Genomic DNA, 11,448 nt, shown 5'->3' with positions numbered 1-11,448 from the left:
TTGAATGATGGCCCTCTGCCATGAGTTATATTAAAATGATGGCCCTCTGCCATTAGTTATATTAAAATGATGGCCCTCTTCCATTAGTTATATTAAAATGATGGCCCTCTGCCATGAGTTATATTAAAATGATGGCCCTCTGCCATTAGTTATATTAAAATTGATGGCCCTCTTCCATTAGTTATATTAAAATGGTGGCCCTCTGCCATGAGTTATATTTGAATGTTAGCAGTTGGCCATGAGTAAAATAAGAATGTTAGCCCTCTGTCATGAGTTATATCACAATGTTGGCCCTCTGCCATGAGTTGTATTAAAATGTTAGCCCTCTATCATGAGTTATATTAAAATGTTGGCCCTCTGTCATGAGTTATATTAAAATGTTGGCCCTCTGTCATGAGTTATATTAAAATGTTGGCCCTCTGTCATGAGTTATATTTGAATTTTGGCCATCTGCCATGAGTTATATCAGAATGTTGGCCATCTGCAATGAGTTATATCAGAAGGTTGGCCATCTGCCATGAGTTATATCAGAATGTTGGCCATCTGTCATGAGTTATATCAGAATGTTGGCCCTCTGCTATGAGTTGTGTCAGAATGTTGGCCATCTTAAAAAAAAAAGAGTTAAAAATGTACTCACTATAATGTTAAGGTCAGTTTAATCACTCTGTTACTATGACAATGATGTTATATTTGTTAATCTTTTATTGTTGTTGATTATTTTGTTGAATTTCCCTTTCTAGTAGTTTGTTATCCAGATTTTATTTAAACCTGTTTTTGTTGAAAAGAAGCAACACCATTATTTGCTTATTATACAATGTATAAATCTTTAGGACTATTGTTTGCAGCACTGCTTTTTTTCTAAATATATGTTAATTTGTTAATGAATTTTGCAATACACAGAATAGTGCTATTTTAAAAATGTATTTTTGTGTGAATTATTTAGTAATTTTAAGTATTTCTTCATTTTAATAGTGCTTTCATTAGTGCTTTTAGCAAAAGTTTTATTCACTGAGTGGTTTAAATCAACAGGTTATGTATTTTATAAATGTTTAAAAAAATCATAAAGATGGGTGAAATGTCCTGAATATTTGGATATTTTGTTTTTAGCTCCTCCCCCCCCCCCCCCATTTGTTATCTCCCTTGAATATTTGGATATTTTGTTTTTAGCCCCCCCCCCCCCCCTCCTGCATTTAGTCTTGTTAAGTTTTAATAATAAAAAGTCAAGGTCATTACAAAGATACTTCTTTTACAACATTCCCACTTCTTTCTTTGTTTCTAGTCTTTTGAACTGTACCATGTTCATTAGCCTTTTTCTAGTCTTTCTGAAAATAGCATTTCCCAAAAAATGTTCATGTCCAAAAAACAAAGTTGACATTTCATAATATACTTAATCACATAATCTGACTGAATTTTGTTAATTTAACTCTTACCCTGTTGGCGGTGATAGGCTCTAACCATGCAACCAGTGCAGACCAAGAAAAGCTGGCACATCCATGCATTTTAATTATGATCGGCACTTTTTGCTATTCAGTTAGTACTTATTATGAAATTTTGCCTGAAAATGGTAAATGGCTTCATCCAAACTTTAAGATGGATCATTCCATGTAAGATGTGTGTGGTGTGGATAGTGTTAAATAAAATGTTTGACTCTTTCCTGTACTTTTAGTTATTCATATATACATAGAATATAACATTATGCATTCAAGAATAGATGAACTTTTACACATCAAGGTCTATGGAAATACTTGCATCAGTAGTATGTGATATGCTCAATTTTGAAATCAATAAATGGCAAATTTGCATAATAAATTTTAAAAATAATCTGAATGCAATTCCATTGTTTAACTTACCTCCCTTGTTTATATTGATTTATCTAAGTGTTGGTAAATTATGTACCGGTATACAATATATAGTCTTTTTATATGTAAATATGTGTTATTCTTCATTAAAAACAAACAACAATCTTGTTTTGAAGACTTAAACTGCCAATATGAACTGTACTGTCTAGTATTACACAGTACCTTCATATACAATTACTGTTCCGATGGAAAAAAAAAAGGTCTAAAAAACAGGTCATGTTTCAATATTTCAAAAGTACATTAGCTTGTCATTAAATTGTCAACTAGAACATTTTATTCAGTGTTTAAGAATTAAAAAAAACATGTTCATTGTAATACATGTAATACCAGATCACAACCTGACATGTATTTGGTCATGATAATGATGATTCAGTCTCAGTTGTATAGAAATATCCTGAACATTTTATTCAATATTTTTAGAATAAATTCAAAGTTCATTGTAATACAAAGTCCCCATGTTACTAGAGATCACCACCGGACATGTGTTTGGTCATGACATGACTTGATTCAGTCTAGCGAACAGCATGGATCCTGATCAATCTGCGCGGATGCGCAGGCTGGTCTGGATCCATGCTGGTCGCAAACGCACTATGTTGGTTTTGTCGTGACGCGGCTCATTTCTAAGATGTTTCATATTCTTTATTTCTTGTTTCATATTACTGACCTTGAAATAATCAGAGTCATACAGCTGTCCTGTTAATTTAAGACTTCTTTATTATTAGTACAAGTACAATCTTATTAAATGGAAAATCAGACCTATGTAAGCATATTGTTTTCTCTTGATTGTTTTGTGAAGTTCAGTTAGTTATGTGATCCAATTTAGATAATCAAAACAATTACTTTGGTGCCCTGTGTTTTTTATTTTACTCAATGATCTTAATGAATACAGTTGAACATATATCTAAATATTGTCACCCTAGTGCAGTAATGGATTATTACCTTACATACATGAAGTATAAATAGAAGTTAACCTTTTACTGCATTAAGGTGACAATATAGACTAGTTTTATTATAAGGAGAGTGGTCTTTGTTGTCAAGTGGTATTTCCTAAAAAATGGCATATGTTTACAAGTGGTATTTTATGACAGGTGGTCTTTTTTTACAAAATTAATGGTATAATGTTAACAAGGGATGATTGTTGGTAAGTTGTATAGACATGTAGTTGCTTTCTTAAAACAGATGGTCTTTCATCAAAGGTGGTGATTAACACAGGTTTGACTTTACTTTTACATTTGCCGAAGTTCTTAAGTCATTGCCAAATTATATCATATATCATTCGCCCGGTGGATTTGAATTCTTTTAATATCAAATAATTATATATAAGCAATCTGTCATGCAAGTATATATTGAATGTGCTAGTTTTGTTAAGTTTGCATGTATTAGGGGTGGTTTTTTTTTTTTTGGTGTATTATCTAGGTTAGTCAGAGTTGTTCTATATATGTATATTTTGTGGTAGAAAAAAAGGTTTTGGTGTCGATGTAATCATAAACTATTATTACTAACACAGATATTTACATAAATAGCATATTTTTTGTGTACTAATTTTCTCATGCAATTATTGTGTACACAAACTGACATGTTGATATAATGGATCTTGGATGACTCTCAAATATTTCTGTTTTTCTTCTTGCCATATACTACCTAAGAAAAAGCCCTGCATTTTTCTTACTCTGTTTTAATAATAAGTCTAGATACCAATATATACCATATTTTACCTGTTAAAAAACTTGTTTTTCTTAATGTTTGATATGACCAGTTTCTAATTTCCTACATGTGATTTTTTTTTAAGTGTAAACTCTCATTGTTTTTTCCCCCATGTTTTTATATGACAAGGAACAGTAGTGCGTTTCAATTTTTATGTCAACTGAACATGCATTCTTTAATTTATATGCACTTGGAGATTGGAGTGTTATCAATGACCCATTTGTATAAAAATATCTGTTTGATACACCCATTTGTAAAATTTTTCTCCCAGCTCTAAGTGCTTTTATAGGGAAAAAACAAGTTTTTTTATGGATTTTAGCTCACCTGTCACAAAGTGACAGGGTGAGCTTTTGTGATTGTTTTTCGTTCGTCGTTCGTCCTTTGTTCGTAAACTTTTACTTTAAATGACATCTCCTGATAAACCACTAAGCCAATTTCATCCAAACTTCACAGGAATGTTCCTTTGGTGGTCACCTTTGAAAATTGTTCAAAGAATTTAATTCCATGCAGAACTCTGGTTGCCATGGCAACCAAAAGAAAAAACTTTAAATATCTTCTTCTAAAAAACGCAAAGAGCTAGAGCTTTGAAAATTTTACAAATGGGTGTATCAAACAGATGAAACATCTTCTAGTGAGTGTCTACCAAATTTGTTCAAATAAAAGCCCTGGGTTGAAAATTGGCCCCGCCCCAGGGTGTCATTGAGTTTCCCTATATGCATATAGTAAAAACTTAAAAATCTTCTTTTAAAGAACCCAAAGAGCTAGAGCTAAGATATTAAGCATGAAACATCTTCTAATGGGTGTCTACCATGTTTGTTCAAATAAGAGCCCTGGGTCAAAATTGGCCCGCCCCAGGGGGTCATTGATTTTCCCTATATGCATATAGTAAAAACTTAAGAATCTTCTTTTAAAGAACCCAAAGAGCTAGAGCTAAGATATTTGGCATGAAGCTTGTTCTAATGGATGTCTACCAAGTTTGTTCAAATAAGAGCCATGGGGTCAAAATTGGTCCCGCCCCGGGGGTCATTGATTTTTCTTTTATGTGTATAGCAAAAACTAAAAAAATCTTCTTTGAAAAAACTCAAATAGCTAGAGTTTAGATATTAAGCACGAAGCATCTTCTAGTGAGTGTCTACATAGTTTGTTCAAATAAAAGCCCTGGGGTCAAAATTGGTCCTGCCCCGGGGGTCATTGATTTTCCTTATATGTGTATAGCTAAAACTTAAATATCTTCTTTGAAAAAACCCGAATAGCTAGAGTTTAGATATTAAGCATGAAACATTTTCTAGTAAGTGTCTACAAAGATTGTTCAAATTAAAGCCCTTGGGTCAAAACTGGCCCTGCCCAAGGTGTGTCATTGTTTTTAACTATATACATATAGTAAAAACTTAAAAAATCTTTTTTTAAAAATCCCAACAAGCTAGACCTTAGATGTTTAGCATGAAACATCTTCTAATGGGTGTCTACCAAGTTTGTTCAAATAAAAGCCCTGGGGTTTACACTGGCCCCGCTTTGGGGGCCTATATACAGGTGAGGGACTTCAGGGCCATCATGGCCCTCTTGTTTGTTGTTGTTTTTTTTTCTCATTGCAGTTTTGGGCATTTACAAGTTATAATAGGACTCTGGTCTTTCAAATAGAAAATTCCATTTGAAATGAAATGTTTAAAGTTTGCTAAAGTGTGCTTTCATGTAAAGAAATTAACACAGATTTCAATGCTCATTACATTGCTTTGATTTCATTGTTGCAATGATCACATTCTTAAAGTGGTTAAAAATATTGAGACTAAAGCTGTGCAACCGACACATGCATTTAACCCAAGAGCATTTACATTATTGTAAAACTTGTAAACTATGTTTATGTTATAAAAAATATAATTAAAATTTTTGTTGTTAATTTGACTTTATACGTTATAATTATTAAATTCTGGCTTTTGATATTAATTTTAGCATGTTATTCCCCAAAAGAATCTCATAATGTTGGACAATGAATCATCTGATTTAATTGTAAAATCATTTGATTTAGCACTTCAAGGACTAAGAACAGTAACCCAGGGTTGATACTTTAGTTACCTCAATCACATTGATCTCCCTGTAATATTAAAATTTTAAACTATCCACAAATATTTTTATTTTTTTATTTTTTTTATGCAACAAACTGTTCACCTTGTTCTTTGTTTACCATAAATTATTGTTAATTTATTGTTTATCAGCAAAGTATTTTATCAGTCATTCAAAAGATAACAGGAAAAGGATAATGATTTGCTTGAAAGTTAAAGTTCTGAGTTCATTAACATTTTGTTATTGTATATTTATAGTTACAATATTTACTTACAGAGGTAAGACAGAAGTGAAAATAATTTGAGTTGAGAAAAGAATTTTTAATTGATATGAAATGATAAAGAAGGTAGCTGCAATAAATGTTATTTTTTGTGACTTGTGCTTGTAAATGTTGTTGTTTACAAACTCATTAGTTAAATAGTATATTTTTTGAGATTTTCTATATAAAAGTTACACATTGTTTTGTGTACTCATTGTGTCTTTTCTCATGGTAATTTAATTTTAGATGATTTATTGTAATTAGGAGCTTTTTTAGGGTGCGTGAGTAAATATGTATTATAGTTTTAGCAGCCCACCTGTTAAAGGGACTCGATCACTCAGGCTTTTTGACATGACAGAACTAAAGATTTTATTTTCAAGATTTTTCTTTTGTTTGATGCAGCTCCAAACCAAAAAACTTGTGAGCAAAATTTCAGATCATTTGCTCACTCAGTTTTTCCAGAATACCATTTTGGATTGTGCATAATGACCCAAAATATAAAGAAGTTGACAGTTTCAGTCCTGTTATTTGGCAAATATTATAACAATTTCTGTTCTAGTATTCTGAAGGGAAGTTCTGCATCATGACCCACCGCTATCTTGGTGAAATATTGAACTGCCTAAGATAAAGCCGTCAATAAGTCTGTTGTCATATTTTATCAGCTACAGTACAGCCTTTGCAGAGCAGCACCCTTTGGATGACATATATTTTGGTCATTGCAAAGAGGTGTTACTGTAAACAAGTAAATTTTGTGAATTGTCATGTTGGGAATAGAAATTTAAAGATACTATTGTTGTAAAGAGGTTATTGCTATATAGAGGGCCATTAGGCAGAGGTTGCACTGTATTACTGTAGCCAAATGTTTCACTATTTTAAAAATTGTACTGGCTTGATGTGATTTTCAAATTTTCATTGTTTTCTGTACTGTGAAAAATGTATAACTTTGTAACACCCAAGATCTAATAAATCATCTAGTCTGTATTGTTGTTTCTTATTTATTTTTCTATTATGTAAAGCCACCATATTTTACATAAGTTAACATTGTTATCATCCAATGTTTCAAAAGTCATGGGAACTGAATCATGATAATCTTGTTTTAAAGGCCTCTGTCCGCTGAATAGTTAAATGGCATTTGATATACATTTGTAATAATATTGGTGCTATTGCTGTGATACCACTGTGAGTTTGATTACTGACGAGGGACACTTGTCTATTGCTGCCCTCAAATTCTGCGGAGCATGGCTGCTTCCTATCGTCACGCTTGCCATTTCTGATGGTGCCTTCATTTATTGTATATCTTAGAAATCAGCTGCATAGTGATACTGCCCATGGAGCGCCTCCCTTATGTGGTTTCAAGTTGATTGGGTCATAGTGAAGGTCAAGATCACTAAGGCTAAAAATAGATTTTCCCACTAAGACAAGTCATGTGTTTAGCTTTGTCAAAGAAAAAAATGGGGAAACAATAGTGTCTATAGTCTATTAGTGTTACTTATCATTTACCAATATGTTGGTGATGTTGGAAGCTACCATATTTTTACAGATCTTTGATTTAAGTTTTAGACTTGACATGCTGAATTTCTTCAATTTAATTGGCCATGTTCCATTTTTTTAACTGTCTGTTATAAGATTTAGGGATATAGAAAATAAAGATAAAAAGCTAGTCAGCCAACAGTATAGAGCCTGGTCGGACTGCAGGGCTGGCTATGATATTGGTGGCAAAGGATATTCACTTTTGATTATTGCTGGTGCAAGACATATAATTATTGAGTTTGTTCCTTGTTTTTCTAAGATTTGTACATTAGATGAAATTGCATACTTTTTTTTACATAAAAGTTCAAGTTCTCAAGATCCTAAAATTATGTTTTCCTGACCTGTAGAGCAATAAATAAATAGGCAATTGATAAAAGATATTTTTGTGTCATTTATCTTGCCTATTGTCAATTGACAGAAAGCCTGGACCCAAAAATGTTGTATATTACATTTTTTCATTTGAAATTTGTAAAGGCAGCCTATATAATTTGAATACAAAATTTGCAGGACACTGTATTTATACCAGACCTGGTGTAATGTAAATTGTTGAACTTTACATTTTTCATATTGTTACTTTTTTTTGTTAGATTTAGTAATTTGGTTTTTATATCGTTCTTTACTATCTTTTATTGGATCAAACAGATTTCATTGAAACTGTTAACACCTGAATATTTACCTGTTTATTATTCAAATTGACTTTTGACACAAATTTGTTGAACAAATTGGGTATGAGTAATTGAGAGCCCATTTTAAGTTTAGATTTAAAAAAAAAAATCTTTAATGATCAAAGGTTAATGTTATTGACAAGAAATGTGAAATTTTTTTTTAGTAAAATAGGTTTTAAGAAGTAACTGGTGATATAAAATTAATAATAATTAATTTAATATATATATTGATAAGTATAAAAAACAAACTTTATTATTATGTTGATCACATCTAAAAAGGAAAAAAAACTGATGAAAAGGTAAGTGTAATTAACTATGTTATTTTCTTTTTTCCCATTTAATTCTCTCTTTTTTTCCATTTTTTTTCTCTCTTTTTTTCCATTTATTTATTTACTTTTTTGTTGTTGTTTTCTTTTGTAATGCAAATAGTGGTCCTGTGTTCAAAAAGAAAAGAAATCAGGTTACAGTACTTAATGAAAAATTTTCTATCCAAAGGTGGTATATTACTCGCCATTAATGCATGTTTGTTTGTTTGTTGTATTTTATTTTGACCTCTTGAATTGAATATCCTTTTTTATTTATTTCATAAACAAGTGGCAAGGGGGATTTGTTTTTTTTATAAAGTTACATTGTATTGGGTAAAACTGTTAAACCGGAAAGTTACGGTGCGAGAGGCTAGATTCATAAGATGGTCATAGTAAGTCACATAGATTAAAATTTTTCTTTATAGGTAATCACTATTTTACTGTTTGTTGATCATTTTATTATCATTGTGTCAATTGATAAACTATCTATAAAACTAGCATTATTATCTATGATTTATTTTGATTTTTTTGTGTGGCATTTTACTCTTGTCATTGTGACTTTGCTGTAATTTTAGTATAAATACTTCAGTTTTTATAACTAAAAGTTACATTCATGTACAGTTTAAATGTTACAGAATATTACAGTAATTAATTTTCCATCACTTTGGTATATCTTAGTATCATATTTCATAATTTGTATATATTTCATTTTAACTATCTTGACTTTTACCTCCCTCAAAGATTGATCATTTTTTACAAGTATATTGTTGGATATTTTTTTTAATTTTTTCAAGGTCAAGTCAGAAATTTTTGTGAATGAAAAATTTCATTTGATTTTGATTTAACAGTCCAGCTTGACTGGTATAGTTTGTCAAACCTTTGTAGATCAGGACATGTTTTTATGCCCCCACAATGTGGGAGCATATAGCGTTGCACTTGTCCGTCCGTCCGTCAGTCCGTCCGTCCGTCAGTCCGTCCGTCCGTACGTCCCGAAATCTTGTGAACGCAACTCCTCTTAAACCGGATGGCAGATTTTGCTTAAACTTACAGGGATGAACAACCTTAATGTGTAGATGGTAGTAAAGGAAGGAATTTTCGCTGCGACCAAATTTAACAGAATTATGGCCCTTTGTTGATTTTTTCACTAGATACTATATAGAAATTTTGTGAACGCAACTCCTCTTTAACCGGATGGCAGATTTTGCTTAAACTTACAGGGATGAACAACCTTAATGTGTAGATGGCAGTAAAGGAAGGAATTTTTGCTGCGACCAAATTTAACAGAATTATGGCCCTTTGTTGATTTTTTCACTATATACTATGTAGAAATTTTGTGAACGCAACTCCTCTTAAACCGGATGGCAGATTTTGCTTAAACTTACAGGGATGAACAACCTTAAGGTTTAGATGGTAGTAAAGGAAGGAATTTTTGCTGCGACCAAATTTTACAGAATTATGGCCCTTTGTTGATTTTTTCACTATATACTATGTAGAAATTTTGTGAACGCAACTCCTCTTAAACCGGATGGCAGATTTTGCTTAAACTTACAGGGATGAACAACCTTAAGGTGTAGATGGTAGTAAAGGAAGGAATTTTCGCTGCGACCAAATTTTACAGAATTATGGCCCTTTGTTGATTTTTTCACTATATACTATGTAGAAATTTTGTGAATGCAACTCTTCTTAAACCAGATGGCAGATTTTGCTTAAAATTCCAGGGATGAACAACCTTAATGTGTAGATGGCAGTAAAGGAAGGAATTTTTGCTGCGATCAAATTTAACAGAATTATGGCCCTTTGTTGATTTTTCACTATATACTATATAGAAATTTTGTGAACGCAACTCCTCTTAAACCGGATGGCAGATTTTGCTTAAACTTCCAGGGATGAAGAACCTTAAGGTGTAGATGGTAGTAAAGGAAGGAATTTTTGCTGCGACCAAATTTTACAGAATTATGGCCCTTTGTTGATTTTTTCACTATATACTATGTAGAAATTTTGTGAACGCAACTCCTCTTAAACCGGATGGCAGATTTTGCTTAAACTTTCAGGGATGAACAACCTTAATGTGTAGATGGTAGTTAAGGAAGGAATTTTTGCTGCAACCAAATTTAACAGAATTATGGCCCTTTGTTGATTTTTTCATTATATACTGTGTAGTAATTTTGTGAACGCAACTCCTCTTAAACCGGATAGCAGATTTTGCTTAAACTTACAGGGATTAACAACCTTAATGTGTAGATGGTAGTAAAGGAAGGAATTTTTGCTGCGACCAAATTTAACAGAATTATTGCCCTTTGTTGATTTTTAGTTTTCAAAATGTTGCACATGTAGTCCAAAAAGTATTTGACCTAGAGTCATAAGATTGACAGAACAGTGGCGTGTGGGGGCATCGGTGTCCTATGGACACATTTCTAGTTTACCTTTAAAATGCTGGAACAGGAAGTGTTGCGATCATTGCCAACAGTGCAAAGCCATGCCATCTTTGTACTTAAGACCATGTTTTATATTGTTGACTGAAATACACATGTACATCAAATTTTCATCCTGATACCCCTATATATAATTATAGACAATCCCAAGAATGGAAGTTGGACAAGTCCATTTGAGATAAGGGTTAGTTTTAAGCATGCTCATGCAACTCATTATTGATAGTATTTAGTTGATGGAGTTGTAAGGTCTATTGTGATGCATTTAGAGTCAAACCCACAATTATATATTTTGTATGTGGCTGACTTATTTGGATCATGTGGAGAAGTTGCCAATTGTTATTTTCTGCAGATGATAGGTTATCACTGTTTCTAAATCCAGAGATGATAATTGGTCAACTCACTGGCCTTGACCCATTTCATAAATATGGTTGCCCCTATATGTTTATTAAATAATGCTCAATTATGGAAGTTGTAAAGTAGGATGCATTAAATTTTATGCCATTGCATAAAGTAGCAGATGTGTAATTTCAAATTAAGCACTGAATAGAATAGGATACAAGTTTAAACATAACTTCAATATATGATAATTTGACCAGTAAGAACCAGATCAGTAGCAGAAGATTAGAACCTGTTTTT

This window comes from Ruditapes philippinarum, unplaced genomic scaffold (assembly GCF_026571515.1).
Source record: "Ruditapes philippinarum isolate M1 unplaced genomic scaffold, ASM2657151v2 ctg1864_1_1_1_1, whole genome shotgun sequence".
Taxonomy (NCBI): Eukaryota; Metazoa; Mollusca; class Bivalvia; order Venerida; family Veneridae; genus Ruditapes; species Ruditapes philippinarum.
Note: the sequence above shows the minus strand (reverse complement) of the source record.